The sequence below is a fragment of the Grampus griseus genome (assembly GCF_964374135.1).
Source record: "Grampus griseus genome assembly, contig: HAP1_SCAFFOLD_710, whole genome shotgun sequence".
Taxonomy (NCBI): domain Eukaryota; kingdom Metazoa; phylum Chordata; class Mammalia; order Artiodactyla; family Delphinidae; genus Grampus; species Grampus griseus.
The window spans coordinates 60,107-78,519 of record NW_028132753.1 but is presented as its reverse complement, the minus strand read 5'-3'; the positions used below and the strand labels follow the sequence as shown (position 1 = coordinate 78,519).

General features: G+C 43.6%; 1 protein-coding gene across 10 annotated transcripts in view; it reads left to right on the top strand.

Annotated features, from left to right (window-relative positions):
• LOC309817840 (uncharacterized protein) overlaps nucleotides 1-18,413 on the top strand; it is a 36,956-nt gene that overhangs the window by 14,248 nt on the left and 4,295 nt on the right. For 5 of the 10 annotated variants that reach the window (XM_082682120.1, XM_082682115.1, XM_082682114.1 and 2 more), the window contains 2 exons: nucleotides 113-243; nucleotides 15,711-17,037. The gene's annotated coding sequence lies outside the window, so the exon portion shown is untranslated. Of the gene's footprint in view, nucleotides 1-112; nucleotides 244-12,771; nucleotides 13,013-14,645; nucleotides 17,038-18,413 lie in introns of those variants that run through there. The other 5 variants (XR_014296275.1, XM_082682121.1, XM_082682116.1 and 2 more) reach the window with 4 other exon arrangements.

The following is an 18,413-nucleotide window of genomic DNA, read 5'->3' as shown; positions in this document are numbered from 1 at the left end:
GAGGAAACTTTACTTTGAATCTCATATGTTAGCATCACAGGGTTTGAATAAATGGATAATGTAGTAAAGGATTTTAAACATATGTTCTTCCTTATTTTATTCTTTCTGACAGAGTTTTGAAAAGAATCTTGCTCCAGAAGAACGTTTCTCCCCCTTGGATCTCTTAACAAAATCCAAGGACAGAATGAAGAACTTGGGCTGATTATTGACTTAACAAATACTCGCCGCTATTACAAGCCAGAGGTAAATGGAAGCCGTAATTGAAAATGACCTTCTTTCTGATACTGTAATAATTCATGGTAGTTCAGTAATTATCATCTTAGGCTAAGGTGAATCCTGGCCTTCTCTCGTGGGTTCAAAAAGGGAAGCTAGTGGTTTCCTTAAATACACATTTGTAATTGCTGTTTCAAAATGAGATTAAAGATATGAATTGAACTATAGTATTTGGCAGTAGGCTCTAGATATGCTTAAGAAATTCTATAAGCTTCCATGTTCTATATTTTGAAAATGAAGTAAACTTTTAGTAGTTACAGTAGTATCCTAAAAGGAAAGGTATGTCCATTATGTCTTTAGCACTTACTTTAAGCAGTTGCTTGAGCGTGTTTAAGCATCACTGTAAAAGACAATTGTTCTCTAAGTTTTATGCTTCCTTTTCCTAATGCCTTCTGATATAGTACAGAAACCCATAGATTCTCTTGGCCCATGTAGGACATTCCAGTGCAAAAGAATTATCCTTCTTCTGACCTGTTCCATGGCCTTGGGAGACAGTAACACCTAATGTCTTTTAATATTTGTAGAGCAGTTTGCCATTTAGAAAGTTCTTTCATATCCATTGACTTAGTTAATCTTCACAGCAATCCTTTGCTCTTGAAGTGGAAGTAGTACTGCTATCTCCTACTGAGTGCTTACCCTGCACTAAGCTCAGAGGATAGACAACTACAATTACTAATTTTACAGACGATGAAACTGACTCTCGGAAAAGGAAGAATTGAAATTTCAGCTCTGTTATTCCTTTTTTTTTATTGTGGTAAAATATAGAGAAATCATATTTATTTTAACCATCTATAAATATGCAGTTCAGTGGCATTAAGTACAGTTACAGTGTTGTGTAACCATCACCGCTGTCTATAACCAAAACTTTTTCATCATCCTCGACAAAAACTCTGTAACCATCAAACAGTAACAACCCCATTTTCCCTCCCACCAACCCTTGGTAACCTCTATTTTATTTTCTGTCTCTGTGAATTGGCCTATTCTAGGTACCTCGTGTAAGTGGAATCTGCAGTATTTGTCCTTCTGTGTCTGGCTTATTGCACTAAACATCATGTTTTCAAGGTTTATCCATGTTATAGCACGTAACGAAATGCCGTTTCTTTTTTGGCTTAGAAAATCGCATTGTGTGTATATAGACCATAGTTCGTTATTCAACGGTTGATTGACACTTGGTTGTTTTCCACCTTGTAGGTATTGTGAATCATGCTGCTATGATCATTGGTGTACAGATATTTGTTCAAATCCCTGCTTTCAGTTCTGTTAGATGTGCAGCGTAGGTAGTAGCAGAGTTGTTGGATCATACGGTAGCTCTACACTTAACCTTTGAGAAAGTGCCAAACTGTTTTCTACAGGGTCGTCTTGTTTTTAAACAATTATCACAAATTTTAAGCATATACAAAAGTATAAAAATACTGTAAGTGTTCCTTGTATACCCATGAACTCATCCAGCTTTCTTATTTACCAGCTGATGGCTGTCATGTTTTATCTGTACCCCCACCTGTTTCACCCCATTCCATATTATCTTGAAGCAGCTCCGAGACAGCATGTAATTACACCTGTACGTTTTTGGTACGTGCATTTAAAATATAGGACTTTTATTCCTTAATGTCATTTTTTAATATTAAATACCCAGGGAGTGCTCAAATTTGCAGTTGTCTCCTAAACGTCATAAAAAATTGTTTATAAGAATTTTGAATTAGATCCCAATAAGGTCCACACTTTGCCGTGGATTGTTAGGTCTCTGAAGTCTTGTTTAATCTATAGGTTCTCCCTCCATGTCTCTCTCACTTTTTTTTCCTCCTTGAATTTTGTTTTTAAAGAAACCAGGTAATCTTTCCCATCTAGATGTCGATGATTACATTCCATGTGTTGGTAACATATTCTTCAGTCCTTTTATTTCCTGTAAATTGGTAGTTGATCCGAATGAAGCTTGCATGTTTTGTTTTGGCGAGACAGTTTCATAGGTGATGATGTGTTCTTCCATGGAGACATATATAATTGTGTCTTTCTGTGGTATTAGCAGTCACTGATGATTCATAGCTACATCCATTAATTCAGTTGAGGCTTCAAAGAATGGTGAATTCTGTTGTTCTTTTTTTCACTTATTAGCTGGGTATATTTGTACGAGGAGAAGATTCCCCTCATCAGCTGTTTGGTTGCCCAGTTGTAGAGGCATGATTCTCTTCTTTTATTTAACAGTTTTCAGAATAATGAGTTGATTCACAAATATCCTCCAGTGGTGAGCAGTTTTGTAAAATTTTATTTATTCCTATCACCGTGGACTCCGTTACAGTTATTATTCTAACTGAGGCCCTGTCTTTGGCCAGTTGGAGCTTCTCGGTGACTCCTGAGTCCTTTTGACATGACATCAGTTGTTTCTAGACTTTTTCAGTGGTCAGAGCTAGGAAATATGTATGTTTGTTTTTAATATTTTTAAAATATGTCATAGGTTCCTGCTGCTACTTTCCATTTAAATTCAGAACTAGAGAATTTTCACTTATCCTTTTCTGTCTTCTATTGATAGTCTACTTTCTCCCACCTCAAGAATACCAGTTCTCAACAATGCCTGAAATTGCCTCTATTTCCTAATTCGAATCCAAGTTCTTCTGACTCTGTTCTACTACTCTCCTTAAATCACAGCCGCTTTATGGCCCTTGAAATGTAAGATAGAACATAAGTGTAGGTAGAACTCTTTATATCATTTTGAGTTACATGTGCATTCATTCACATAGATTTGCTTTTCCTTTTTGCATGCCTGGTAACTGTCCGTTCTGCAGTTTTAATGAAAATCAAGTGATAATTACTGGTTAAAGCAGCTTTGGAAAAAATGGCTCTCATCAGAATGACTGACATACAAAGTTTAATGTACTCTCCTGGTTTATAGTCTGCCTTCTCTAATTAATTTTTTATTCTTTCCCTACAAAGGAAATAATACATATTTTCATGGTTTTGCCTTATAGGACTTACCAGAAACTATTCCTTATTTAAAAAGTTGTACAATTGGGCATCAGGTGTCAGATGACGACGCTAGTTTTAAATTCCAGTGTGTTGTTAATGGGTTTCTGAAAGAACATAAAGATAACGGTGAGTTGCTTTTGTTTTTGTTTTTGTTTTTCCTTTACCTGAACTTTGGTATGCATTTTGAGTGGGCTTGGGGGTTTTTAACATTTTTAATAGTTCTGACATTAGTGTCAAGTTGTGTTTGGTAACATTAAGGTGGAAATGTCAGATGGTGCTAATAGAGTACGGTGTTTTTTCCTGTTTATGGTCACAAACAATTTAGTTTAGTTTGGAAAGTGATTTTTGTGAGAAATATGAACGGAGCTAGCTTACTTATCTCTTTTTTAAAAATTTGAATGGAAAATACATAAAAACATAAAAATGTTCTTGTGTCCTATTTATTGGTTGAGAGGTGGAAGAAAAGGTTAAGACTCTCGGGTTCTTAGCGTACATAAAAGAGAAAACAAAAAGCAAAGGTTCCGAGTGAGACAGATCCCTAGAAGCAAAACAAAACAGAGTGGACCAGAAGAGCGGCTTCCTCATCATATATGTGTTGAAGATATTTTTGCCGCTTTTACACTTCGGTGCAAGTGAGGAAGAACACTACCACCTCTTATTCTTATCTTCAGACAGGAAGAACTTAAAAGGCTGGTGTTTTCTTGTTTCCGCTTTAAGATCTACTCTGTTGATAGTAGGTCTTAATAGCGTGTGAATTTTAAGGATCCACTTGCCTTTTTCTAGCATCTAACTATCAGAAGGAACGTGGTGTTTGCCATGTTTTAAGGCTGAGGAATCTTTTGTCTTTGGAACACCACTGACGCCCATGCGAAAGTGTTCATTTTGTCCTCTTTCTAAATTTAGCCTGAGGAGTGTGCACTTTATTAAATAAACGTAACAGACAGTAAATATTCCGTGTATATATAAAATGATGCACGTATATACATAAAACAGGGAGTAGGGGAGAAGGCATAGAGATGGAGGTGGGAAGATAGGGGATAGGAGGCGAGAGAGAGAGGGAGAGACGGGCATTTCAAGATAAATTTTCATTCTATAACCTGGTTGCTTAATGCAGGTACTAGCTCTTAAATATCTTAAGCCCTCTTCACAGATCTTCCGTGTACTTTAGCTTTAAAACTTGAGAGGCTTGGCCTGTCCTGTGATAACCAGGGTGTCTAGAAAGGAGGCAAATTATCTGATTTGTTTAAACTGTAGTCACAGAAATGTTCCCTCTTAAGATGTTAGGGCGCAGCTGCCGGCCTACTCACTTCCTCCAGGCTCCTTTGTGTGTGTTCTGTCTGTTCCGCGTGGGCTAGAAGATCCTTACAAGTGCATGAGAACACGTTTGTAAACCTTGATTGTTCACATGTTATACCAAGTGTAGTCCATTGCATATGCTGACTCCTCTGTGGGTCTTCTGCATGCAGTGGGCTAACTTCACCATGCTGTCTGCCATTGCAGTCTCAGGACCTTAGTTATGATCCATTGGTGACTCTCCTCTGCTGTAAGGCCCTCCCACAGGTGCCAGGCTCACTGATAATGAGGAGGAGACTATACTATGCACTCCCTAGAATTGGTAGAGACTCAGAAAATAAATTGTTTCAGTAAACACCGAGAGCCTTATAGGTTTGTTGTTAGGGCACGGGGATACAGAGGTGAGTAGAAGTCTTTGTTCAGTAGCAACTTACAGTTATCTAGGAAGAGAAACATGTAGTGAGTATAAGTGGGTTAATTATGATAAAAGAATCAAGTGCAGCAGGAACATAGAGGAGAAAGTGAGGAAGGCCTGACTGAGGAGACAGCGTTTGAGCTGGGCTTGGGGGAAGAGGATTTTGCCGGAATGAGGAAAGGACAGCCCAGGTATTGGGGACAGGTACAGAAGGCACAGGGCTTGAACTTGTGCTCTGGAGGGGCAGCCTCTGGTGTGACTAGAGGGTAGTGTGAAAGGGCAAAGAAGTCATACATTGATTTTCAGCAAATAGTTGTATAACACCTTCTAAATTGAAGGCACTGTTCTAGGAAGTAGGAAGAGAACAAAGTTCTTGCCCTTATGTACTTTCCATTCTAGTGGGGGAGAGAGATGAATAAATAAGTCAATATATGGAGTGTCAAGCGGTGGTAAGTGCTTTGGAGAATAACAAAAGAAGATGAAGAGGTGAGGGAATGTGGTAGGTGATCAGGGAAGTCCCCTCTATTAAGATGTCGATTGAGCAGAGCCTTGAAGTGAGAAACAAGCCATTGGCTATCTGGGAGAGTGGAGATGGGGTGGGAGGGTGTGTTCTGGGAGAGTGGAGATGGGGTGGGAGGGTGTGTTCTGGGAGAGTGGAGATGGGGTGGGAGGGTGTGTTCTGAAGCAGAAGGAATAGTAGGTGCAAAGTCCCTGAGGCACGACTGTGCTTGGCATGTTTGAGGAATAGTAAGGAAGCCAGTGTGGCTGGACAGGGGAAAGTGAGTGAGGGCAGGGCAGTAGAGAATGAGATCAGGGGAGGCTGGCAGGGCAAAGGAGGGAGGTGGATGATGTAGGTCCTTGGAAGTCATAGTTTGAACTTCTAATTCAGTTGGAGAGACAGACTGATACTTGTTTATAAAGAGTTCTCAATGCTATGCTAACAACCTGGGCTGTATTCTGTGCTAAGTGAAGATGTTCAAGCAACAGAGCAATCCAGCCAAGTTTATATTTTAGAAAGATAACAGCGTCACTATCCAAGACACATTGTAGACTATGTATATAGTATGTGTCTAGTGTGCTGCTCTTCTATAAACTACAGGATACCTGTTACGTACAAATACTTACATACAAGATACAAGTGTGAATGTAAGCACTTGGGAAATATCTGGAAGAACCACACAAGGAACTGGGAGAGTCGGACAACTTTCCATGTCCCGTATGATTGGAATTCTGAAGGGTACACACACGAACTAATGGACGTGTGCTCCCAGCCTCCGGCTAAGGAGGGAAATTGCAGGCATCAGAATCCTCTTTACCAATCAAGCGCGTTAATCCGCCTGCGTGCTGAGAGTCATCTCGAGACGCCCCGCGGTGGCGCATGCGCGGTAGGAGGAGGTCCGCGAGCTGCGTGGGCTTGTGCCTAGGCGCCTGTGGTTCGTGGCCTTGTGCTGGCACCGGGGAGGCCGGGTTGGCGACTTTGGCAGTCCTGGCGTTGGGTGGGCGGTATCTTGGGGGTGACATGAGCCAGTTCGTCGGCCACGAGGAAGGGCGGGAAGCACATCCCGGAAAGGTAATACGCCTTGGCCCCTGGGCGTTGCCGGTGGAGCTCAGAGCCCCTGGGCCTGGGCTTCGTCTCTTGTGCTGTCGCCTGTCACAGTGGCCCCCGCGCGCTGGCCCGTCCGCGCTGTGCTAGGGGGTACTGGTCGTCTCGCGGCTCAGTTCACAGTAGCTGAAAGGGACAGTGTGTGATGTTCTGGTTTCTCCCCATCGTTTTAAAAGGGAGGCTCTGGCCATTGCTCCTCGGGTAAAATGCAGGGGGACTGCTTTTTAAGATGGGACTGTCAGTGTTGGGGACCCTCCTTAATTACCAGGATGGAATCCCCTTCAGTTCCTCAAGCTGTGTTGTTTAGGCACAGAAAATGTGAGTAATAGTCACTGGAACTAAGTTTGAGTGAAAAAAGGCACCGGTACCGCCGAATTTTCCATCGCAACAGTTGATCTGTGTCGTCTCTTGGAATTATAAAGGGCGTACAGTTGCTTCCTAACCGGTGTCCTTTGAGAGCTCTACCTCTGTACGTTCAAAGGATTAATTTTGAGGCTTTGCTCATACGTGTAGTAAACCCTTTAATTCCCTAAGACCTTCCTTTCCTCCATCTCATACCCCATTAAGCCCGCTTCAGTTTATCTCCTGAATTTCTTCTGAATCTGTCAACTCTTCCTCAACATCCTAATACCGAACTTGCCTGTCTGTTGCAATGAGGTCCTAACCAGTGTCCATATATCTTGTTTCCTTCCAATCCATTCTTCACACAAGAAACCTTAAAAGCAAGTTGGGACATTGCTCATAAACATGGCTCAAAAACATTGTTTTGAGAATAGAAAACAAACTGTTGGCCTTTAACACTCTGCGTGGTCTAGAATCCTGTCTGCTTCTCTGCTACGTGGACTCCAGCTTGGTGCCTCTCCAACTTTACTATGGGTATGCCTCTCTTGTGGATCTTGTTAAATGCAGGCTGTAATTCAGTAGTTCTGGGTGGGGCCTGGATTCTGTGCTTCTAACGAGCTCCTAGGTGACGGTGACCCTGAGAGCAAGGGTCCAGCTCCTGCCTTTCTCCCTTCTTTCTGGAAGAGCAGGACGTCTGCCCCCCCACCCCGGGAGGAGAAAACATCCGCAATGTGACTACTAGTAACCAGCTTCCCTCACAGGCAAGGGACCTTTACCACAGCTCCCTACCATTTTGTCTGAGGCGCAGCAAGCCAAAACACTGACACGCTGAGGTTTGCAGCAAAGAGGAGGTTTATTCACAAGGCAGCCAAGCGAGGAAGTGACGTGACAATAGGTCTCAAATCCGCCTCCCCAAAGGCAAGGGGCTTGGGGTATCTATGGGATAAAGAATAAAGAAGCAGGGCAGTATGAGGCATAGGGAGCATGAGCAAAGGTGATTGGAAAAAGGTGTGCTCGTCATTGTTCTGAGCTGGCGTAACTAGGCTACGGGGCTCAGCACATTCTCAGGCTGTAGTTTTCGGCCCTCTGATGGCAGGAGGTCAAAAGGCACTGGCCCAGGTGGAAGATCGGTGGTCCTCTCCAGTCTCAACCAGCTCAGCCTAACTAGACACAGCTGATTCCAAGTTCCTGGACAATACCCGGGGCAAACATCTTATTGCTTATGCTACATGTTATTTGGAGGACGTGCAAGTGTTCAAGCTACCTTGAGGATTGAAGACAGGATTTGACTAATCCTTACACATGGGTTCGCCTCCAGATGAGCAGAAGAGGCCTGTAGGCTGAATCTGGCTCCTGGCACCTGGAATTGGAGGCAGATGGTTTAAAAACAGGCTCTCCCACCCTCTGTGTTATCTTAGGTAGATAGACTATTGAACCTTCCTGTGCCTGTTTCTCCACCAGCAGCATGGGGACACTCAGAGTCCCTCTCTTGGGGGCTGTTATGGGGGTTCAGTGAGATATAGATGCATGCACAGGCACACGGGAGACACCCAGTGTGTGTTAGCTTCATGCTTACTTTTATTAGGAGACCAGTATTGTTAGAAGATTTCTGGTTTGGACAACAAATTAGATAGGTGGTCATTACTATAGTTTATGCGACAGCAATTCACATTACCATTTGCAAAAAAGCAGTTGGTTGTCCAGTGGGGATTATAAACATCCATTTACCATGAGCTACTGAACAGATACTTTACACAGTAACTACTTCAAGTACTATTTAAGATCAATTCTCTATGTTGTCTTAAGCAGTTGTTAACCCCCAATTTCGTGAATAGTCCCAAGTAAGTCACTTGAACATCAGCTAGAGCAATCTATTTCACTTAGCAAGCCTAAAGTTATAGTTCAACAATTTTATTTACTGTTCTATGACAAAAATTACTCTCAACAGCTATGCCCTGGATAAGTAATCAGCTAAAGCTAGTTTGACTGACCAAATCTGATTTACTGAGTTAATAATAAGCCAGTTGATTTAGAAAGGTCTAACGTATATTTCTCATCCATTCAGCATTAAACTGTTTCCCATGCCTAAAATGTCTTTTTTCCCATTCGTACCTATCCAAATTCCTACTTCTGTGCCGTAGGGCTTGGCTGAACTACAACTGCCTTTAGTGACACTTTTCTCACCTGCACAATTGGAGATAATTTTAGTCTCCTCAAGACTCCCACGGGGTTACCTCTGTTGTGACACTTGACGATTTGGTGGCATATTTTATTTTATTTTATTTTACTTTAAATAGCCTTCCATTACTCCGTGCACATCAAACAGTAAATGCTTTCTCCTAGTAAAGGTGCATAACAATTTTCTGAACTCTTCTGCTCTGGGCAAGATTCATAAATACACCAGGCAAACATAGTGAAAGAGGAGACAGTACTTGTGTTATATTCAGTTGGGTCTTGATACCTAAGTGTGACTCTTAACCAAGGATTATGCAGTAATTAAGGACACAGGTTAAAGTTGTTTAGAGTGTGTCCTAAAGTCTCACTGGCAGAATTTAAATCTCTACTCTGGAAATTGTAGACCTGAGACAAATTACTTCCCTAAACTTCATTTCCTACATCTGAGGAAGATAATAGTATCTACCTTGTAGTAGACTGAATAGTACCATTGCCCCCAAATGTCCACCTTCTAATCCCCAGAACCTGTGAATGTCACCTTAAATGGCAGAAGGGACTTTGCCAATGGGATGAAAGTAAGGGTTTTGAGATGGGGAGATTCTTCTGGCCTACCTGGATGGACCCAGATGTAACCACTGGTGTTCTCGTAAGAGAGAGGCAGAGGGAGTTTTTACTCCAAAGAGAATGTGATGATGAAGTTGGGGTTGGATTGATGTGGCCAGAAGTCAAGGAATGCTGTCAAGGAAACAGATTCTCCCTTAGAGCCTCTAGAAGGTGGATGGACGGCCTTGTCAACTCCTGGTTCCAGCCCAGGGAAACTGGTTTTGGACCTCTGTCTTCCAGAACCATAAGAGAATGAGTGTGTTTTGTTTTACGCAAGCTCATTGGTAGTAATTTGTTACAGCAGCCATAGGGAACTAATGCGTACCTCATAGGAACTATTTCTCCAATTAAAATGTGTGACTGGAAACACACTTGGTGGCATGTCTGACACACGGTAGGTGTGCTACTGTGGGTAGTTCTTGGAAACTAAAGCCTTGGTTTTTGAGGAATCATCAAAACCAGTACAATGGTTGCCATGTTCCTCCTTGTTCATCCTGGTGACAAACCTGTAGAGAGAGCTCCATCCTTTCCCACAGGACACCCACCCGTAGTACTTACAGGGAAGAGGTTATGTCTCACTTCAGGCACCTTCCTCTTTTCCTTTCTACTTTTTTTTTTCATTAATCTTCATCCAACTGGCCTTTCTAAGTTAAAAAAAAAAAAACAAGACAAAACCATTTCTCAATGGATTCAGATACTACCCCAAGTTAATAATCCAACCATGTTCTTGTTCTTCCGGGTCTCATCACCAGAAATTTCTGAGCTGAAATCCTCTCTAGTTTCTAGGATCAGTCACTTTCTAATTTCTCCCTTCTCAAGTTCAGAGTCTTGTCAGTTTAGTCCCTTCCCTAACCACAACATCTATTAAGGTGACACAGCAAAGTGATGAAAGTCTCGACGGTCTGGTTTTCATCCTGGGTTTCTGCCCGCTACTTACTGTGTGGCATTAGACAAGCTATTCAACCCCTCTGGGCCTCAGTTTCCCCCCAAAAAGGTGAATATTATGAACATTACCTACCTATAGGGTTGCCATTATGAGGATTAAGTGAGTTAATATTTGCTAAGCACTTAGAAGATTACTTGTTATAGTCTAAGCACTACAGTTGTGCTTGTTAATAATAATAAATGCAATTCCAAGCGTATAACTTACTCAACTTTCTGTCATAACTTTGAAGTGTTGGTCTATCTGTTGGCCAGCGTTGCAGGTAAATGAGTCGAGGCATGGGCTGAGGCATTGCTACCAGTGAGTGGTGTGTTCCCAGAACTAGGAACAGCCGTGTGAAATAGGTAGCGGTTCTACGTGGAGACAGGGCAGACTGGAAAATGACAGCGCTGGGAAGGAGGTGTGGTGTCCATAGGTTTGGTGTCAGAGCTGCTGCCTGCTGAAGCACCGATGCCGGCCTAAGCCGTAAATGGAGGGGGGCTGGGGAAAACAGGGGCAGAATAGAAAGGGAAAAGAGGGGAAGAACGGAGAAAGATAGCCTAGGGAGGAGGTGTGGTGTCCATAGCTTCGGGGTCAGAGGTGCTGCCTGCTGCAGCACCGATGACACCCGAAGCCGTAAATGGGGTGCTGGGGAAAAGGGGGGCAGAATGGAAAGGGACAACAGGCGCAGAACGGAAAACGATAGCCTGGGAAGGAGGTGTGGTGTCCATAGCTTCGGGGTCAGAGGTGCTGCCTGCTGCAGCACCGATGACACCCGAAGCCGTAAATGGGGTGCTGGGGAAATGGGGGGCAGAATGGAAAGGGACAACAGGGGCAGAACGGAAAACGATAGCCTGGGAAGGAGGTGTGCTGTCCATAGCTTCGGGGTCAGAGGTGCTGCCTGCTGCAGCACCGATGACACCCGAAGCCGTAAATGGGGTGCTGGGGAAAAGGGGGGCAGAATGGAAAGGGACAACAGGGGCAGAACGGAAAACGATAGCCTGGGAAGGAGGTGTGGTGTCCATAGCTTCGGGGTCAGAGGTGCTGCCTGGTGCAGCACCGATGACACCCGAAGCCGTAAATGGGGTGCTGGGGAAAAGGGGGGCAGAATGGAAAGGGACAACAGGCGCAGAACGGAAAACGATAGCCTGGGAAGGAGGTGTGGTGTCCATAGCTTCGGGGTCAGAGGTGCTGCCTGCTGCAGCACCGATGACACCCGAAGCCGTAAATAGGGTGCTGGGGAAATGAGGGGCAGAATGGAAAGGGACAACAGGGGCAGAACGGAAAACGATAGCCTGGGAAGGAGGTGTGGTGTCCATAGCTTCGGGGTCAGAGGTGCTGCCTGCTGCAGCACCGATGACACCCGAAGCCGTAAATGGGGTGCTGGGGTAAAGGGGGGCAGAATGGAAAGGGACAACAGGGGCAGAACGGAAAACAATAGCCTGGGAAGGTGTGGTGTCCATAGCTTCGGGGTCAGAGGTGCTGCCTGCTGCAGCACCGATGACACCCGAAGCCGTAAATGGGGTGCTGGGGAAAAGGGGGGCAGAATGGAAAGGGACAACAGGGGCAGAACGGAAAACGATAGCCTGGGGAGGAGGTGTGGTGTCCATAGCTTCGGGGTCAGAGGTGCTGCCTGCTGCAGCACCGATGACACCCGAAGCCGTAAATGGGGTGCTGGGGAAAAGGGGGGCAGAATGGAAAGGGACAACAGGGGCAGAACGGAAAACGATAGCCTGGGAAGGAGGTGTGGTGTCCATAGCTTTGGGGTGAGATGGGCTGCCTGCCTGATCTGAGAAAAGCGAGTGAAAGTGGGAGAGCTTCTCCCTAGCTGCTAAGTCTTCTCAAGGTCTAGCACGCACTGAACACTGGCCGGCTCAGCCTGGGTGTTGACATTGCACTGTACGTGTCACAGAGCAAGGGCGGGTCAGGGGGTGGTATGGGGGCCCCACACAAGCCCAGGCCCTGGAGAAACCCGGCCCGAGGGCAAAGAGCCCGACCCCTTGTGGGCTTTCTAGCGGCTGGGACTTGTCGCTGTGGGTGGCAGGTATTTGGCACCGGATGGGCCACCATGCGGAGACTGTTGGGGACTGTGGAAGTCTTCTCCTCCAGGGCTCACCCTGCCTGGGCACCGGCTCTGCAGACCCCTCAGCCCTGGCTATGTATCGGCCAGCCCTTCCCCGCAACGGGGCCCAGAGGCGAGAGCCTGCCCAGAGCTGAGTGGAGGAGGCACCCAGAGTTTGCCAGGCTGTGGCCCGCCACCTCCGTGGACCTCCCCAGCTTGTCCGCGAGCCCTGGAGACAGGAGCGCCTTCTCCAGGGCTGCTGAGCTGCCAGCATCACCATGAGCCAGGCGGTGAAGGTTTCTGAGCAGGGGATGCAGAGCCCTGATGCGACTGGATGCTGCACCCCACGATGTCCCTTCCTGGCAGGTAGGTTCTTTCTTCGCTTGTTTTTCGAAATTTGGTAAAAGAACATTTAAACCTTCGACTGTTCTTCAGGGTATACAGATGGTAGTGGCTTAGCCGGGATTCGAAGCAAGCCTGTGTGATTCCAGAGCTCGTGCTCTGGACTCTGGTGCCTCCTTATCATATATGCTTCATGTGTTACTTTTAGCCCTAAGTGCCATACCTGTAATGAACACATACACTGCCCTGTAGGAGGTGTTCTTTTGTTCAACGCGTGAATTGGTCATCCACCACACTGGGTTCTAATCTCAGAAGATAGGTCAGGGACCACCAGTTGTCAGCATAGCACCATCCCACATTTCTGATTGAGGCTTGCAGCCTAGATTTGTCCCTTTGGTCTAGTTTGAAGGATCCAGGTATGTAAGGCTTATATTCTAGATAAATCAGGGGCTCTCCTGAAAGGAATTCATCAATGAATTATTCTGTATGGATTAGAAGCCAGTTTCTCTGGCCTTCCTGGAGTATATCCAGTAAGGCATCTCATTCATGTCTAGAAAGCAAATATATCATTGATTGCAACTTCAGCATGGAGCGATGTATTGGTTTAAAATAAAGTACGATCAACACAATTTGGTCATTGTGAGTATGCCGGCTGGGTCCACTCTTTACTACACATATGTAACTCTAGAGCTTCTTAGGCCCCATAGAGGAGACATACTCTTGTGTGTCTAGGACAAGGGAAACATGTGTTGTCATTCAGGAGCTGGAAGCTACAGCATGACAGGAAAGAACTGAAAAATCCTGGTCTTGGTCTACACATCACTTTACCTTGTTCGAATCTTGTTTCTTTGGCTTGCTTCATTGGAGTGTCTTCTCTCTCCTGGGACTGACATTGTGTGTTATATATCAGGCATGTAACATGTAGAAGTTTCAGAACCCAGAATCATATAGATCAGTGAAAATTTATATATTTTTGTTTAAAATCTATTTAAAATCACACTGGGCATAATTCATATATTCCAAAAGTAGTTTGACCCTCTGCTCGTGAGATTCTTTTTATGGTATGTCAAAGCAAATTTGGACTTCCATCCCCAATAAACTTTGAGGTTGGAGGACACAAAAGCTTTTGCTCAGACCTAAATCCTGTCTGAAGAAAAAGGGTAACTATTATAAGCCCTTTCTAACCTCTCCAGGAGCAGAAATGATTTACAGCTATGGCATTGAACCATAATTTCTTGATCTCATTTGAGAAGAGCTCAGTAAGAAACCGTGTCTTGATTTTTGTTTGTTGGTTCCCTGTTTTCTTGTCTTGCTTACCAACAATCCACTGTAATCCATGAGTGAGTATGGCAGCAGGCTGAGTGTTCCCTGGAGCTCATTAAGTGAACGTTTTTTCCTAAAATGACTTTTGTCTCCTTGTTTTCAGCCCCTCTTCTTTCCTCTGTCCTTTACTATAACCAGGGCTCAGCAAAAGCTGCCTGGCTTTGTGCAGACCCTACTTAGGGTAGTCTTTTCTTCCTTATTTTATTCATGGCCCCTCCATTTCATTGTTTGCCTTCTCGAAATGTGTCGAAATCTTTCTGTGGTTGATGACTTCCACAATGTCTTGGCTTTTATTGGTTGATTAATTTTGGTATTTCTGCAGTTTTATTTAAACATGGTTTCAGGAGGACCAGAAAGTAAATATATTTCCTAGTCTGCCATCTTGAGCTGAAAATCCCTGTGGATTTTAGCATCCAATGTTCCCATGGGTAAAAAACCCAACCTTGGCATTAATAGATGTACACTCAAGATTTCAGCTTTTCTTGAGCAATCACTAAGGATTTAATATGCGGTCACTTCTAATGGGAAAATAATAACTATCTCATGGCGTTGATTTGAGGATTAACTTAGATAATGGACAAGAAAATGCTTTGTAAGGTTTTAAAATCTATAAAAAATGTTTTTGTTATTATTTGATTTGTTGCTATTTCACCTTTAGCTGACAGTTGTTTGTGACCTTGCTTATGTGAGAAAATGCCTTCTGGTTTATTGTTTTGAAAGCCAGATGATATTTTTCAATAGCTCAATGGAAATGGCATCATTTGTGAAGTTGAAGGGTGAAGGCATAAATGTTTCTTGACATTTGAATCAACTATTGGTCTTCTGGGGCTTGTCCTTATTCTCCTGCAGTCTCTAATCAACATGGCATCCAGAGAGATCCTGTTAAAACATAAGTCAGATCATGTCACTCAAGTCTCTTCAATGGCTTCTTCACAGGAAAAGCAAAGTCCTCAAAGTGCCTCCACAGCCCTAGAAATCTGGGCCTCTGTTTCCTCTCTGACTGTTTCCTTCTCCTCTCCACTTTGCGCCCTCTGTTTTCCACACACTGACATCCTTTCTGCTCCTTGGATACTCCAAGCCCACTCTTGCCTCATTGCCTTTCCATCTGACTGTTCCCTCTGCTTGTACTATTCACTTCCCAGATATGCACCTTGCTCCCTCTCACAACCTTAGGTTCCCTCGTAAATTTTATCTTCCCCAGAAAGCCCTCAGTGATCACTTAGTTTCCGATCGCAGCCTCCTCCTACCAGCTAACAATCTCCATCCGCCTTCCCTGCTTGCTGTTTTTCTCCAGCACTTACCTGATATACTAGTTATTCTACCCATTTATTCAATTTTTATTTACGTATTTACACTTATGATTTTATATTTGCTTCTTTACTTTTGTCTCTCCCCTCAGCTCGAGAGAGGCTATATTCATCTGTGTTAATCACTGCTGTGTTTCCTGAACATGCCTAGAAAACATCCTGAAGAAGGGTGCCTGAAATTTGGTAAGGGATCCATCAGTTTTCTTGGCTGAATGAAGAAATATGTTCATAAATTACTGAACAAATCTCTGGGGTTTCTGAATTAAGGACTAATGGGAAGAGGAAGGCAAATGGTTGGGCCAGGGTACTGCAAGAAGTAGTATTTGGAGTACTCTGATAGCTATCCTAATAGATAACATTTTGTTCATTTAAATAGTTTGAACGAGAGAGCCGGGAACTAGGGACACACAGCATCGAGGTTTTATAATGCATTCCGTAGAGTTCTTTTCAAGTGTGTTCAAATATCATTGAAAATATATGCATGCATATAAACCTCTGTTACTTGATTTAGTGCTTTACAAGAGCCCCTCAAGGAAGGGGTAGTAGCAACTCTCAGTATCCTTCCTTTACGATGAGCTTACGTTATTCAAAATTACATCGTAATTTATTTGTAACTGTGAAACTAGCCTTAGTTATTTAGTAGACCCCCCCTAGAAACCTATGACGTTAATAAAACCAACAAAAATGTGTTCAGTTTCCAGTGATACACACACTACAGACTCAATTATGTGTCATCCATCTTAATGAGGGGAAGAAGTGATTTAACAAACACAGAGCAAACAGAATATGAAGTTTTGTCCTCCATTAATATTAGTAATGGATAAAGTGGGCTCCAACGCCTTCAAGGTAGCTTGAGACCCATCATCTGTGTGTCATGGGCAGGGGGATGCTCGGCCAGGATGTCTTTCTCTGTCACTGAGAAAAATTTCCATAATATATAATGATACTTACTGAAACAGATATGGGGCATTTGGGTAATTAGGAATCGGTTAGCATATTTTTCCGGAAGCCTTGACTACAAAACGAAGATAGTAGATTTGGACACTTCCAGCTATGCAGAAGTTGTTTGGGTATTCATCTTTATGCCGAATGCAGTAAGCTTATTTCATCTCTGCAGCTTCCCATATACCATTTTCCCACCTCTGTTTTGTGTTTGGAAAGACTTTCAGAAATTAAAACTCAAGTTAAAAAGTGAGTGACGGGCTTCCCCGGTGGCTCAGTGGTTGAGAGTCCGCCTGCCGATGCAGGGGATACGGGTTCGTGCCCCGGTCCGGGAAGATCCCACATGCCGCGGAGCGGCTAGGCCCGTGAGCCATGGCCGCTGAGCCTGCGCGTCCGGAGCCTGTGCTCCGCAACGGGAGAGGCCACAGCAGTGAGAGGCCCGTGTACCGCAAAAAAAAGAAAAGAAAAGAAAAGAAAGTGAGTGACAACTTAAATGATATATGGACTATTTTGCTGACTTACAAGAGCATGCAGAATTAAATATGACCCAGTTGAAATGTTAATTTTATTTTAATGTGTATATTGGGGTGGAGTCTTAAAGGTGCCAGAAAACAAGCATTCACCCGTCCTGTTTGGAACTGCAGCACACAGGCACCTTCAGTTACCAGTTCTGTTCATTCCACAGAATCATCTTGGGAAAACATAACTTTTTTATGTACCTGGTATATATCTTAATTAGTTTGAAGAATTCCCCAAATACCTGTTAATATGTAGTTCTCCAATTCCAATCTTGCCACGTCCTGTACCAGTGACACAGCACATAGGAGTTTTATTTCTCTTTCTTTCTCTGGGTTGCTGAGAACCCAACGAGAGAACAATGGAATGGCATCAAAGAGATCAGGGTTCCTGACTCAGATTTGCCATAAAATAATAGTGTCCTCTTGGGAAAATTATAGTTATTCTAGGCCCCTTTGCTTTTCTTTACTTTGACAGAGCTGCACTAGATGACCCCAAGTAACACTGCACTCTTTGCAGTAGTAGCTTAGACGTTATTGGTTTTCTGAAACAAATGAAGACAGTGACACAGGAAACTGTGCAACATCTCTGTAACTATGTTTTCTTAGAGTTGCCTCCATTTTACAGATGATAAGATGGCTGAGCACAGAAGTAGGTGTTTTGACCAGAGGTTCCAGAGTAGATGGAACTGAACCACAAGTTTCCTTCATTCCTGAAGCTCACTTAGCCAAAACATAGGCTTCTGAATATTAAGCTGTAAAGCATATTATCAGTATGCTTTAAAAGAAGCGGTTCTTCTAGGATTTCTAATTACTAGCAGGCGGTTTTGAAATTCTTAGAAGATCATCTAATTTTGTGAGATTTACAGCTCTCTTTTCCTGTCAAGCAAGTTGTATTAGTGCCAGACAATCACCTGAGCTTCTGGATGCTTCTCTGAACCTCTTGAATTTTTCTTCTTGCTATCTGAAATTCATGCCAGATAAGCCTTTTTGTAGAGAGCATGTACAGACTTGTCTATTTTCATATAAGAAAGCGATGCAGTGAGCCAGGTCGGGGATTAAGCCCTCATTCTCAGAGTGGTGTTGAGCTCCTGGTGAAATATTATCATCATTTCCTCAGAATAGAAAAGCAGTTATCTCAAGTTTTTAATGCCATTAACTATTTATACATTTATGTATAATACATACATTTATTGTACCTACGAGGTGTGCTCTCTTTGGGAAGTACAAAGCTATTTGAGACGTAAGTTGTTCGTTTGTTTGTTTTCCCACAAATACTGTGACCCTTTGAGCAGGAAGGTCTATGTTTTACTAACATCTAGAACAAGCAGCTAACAC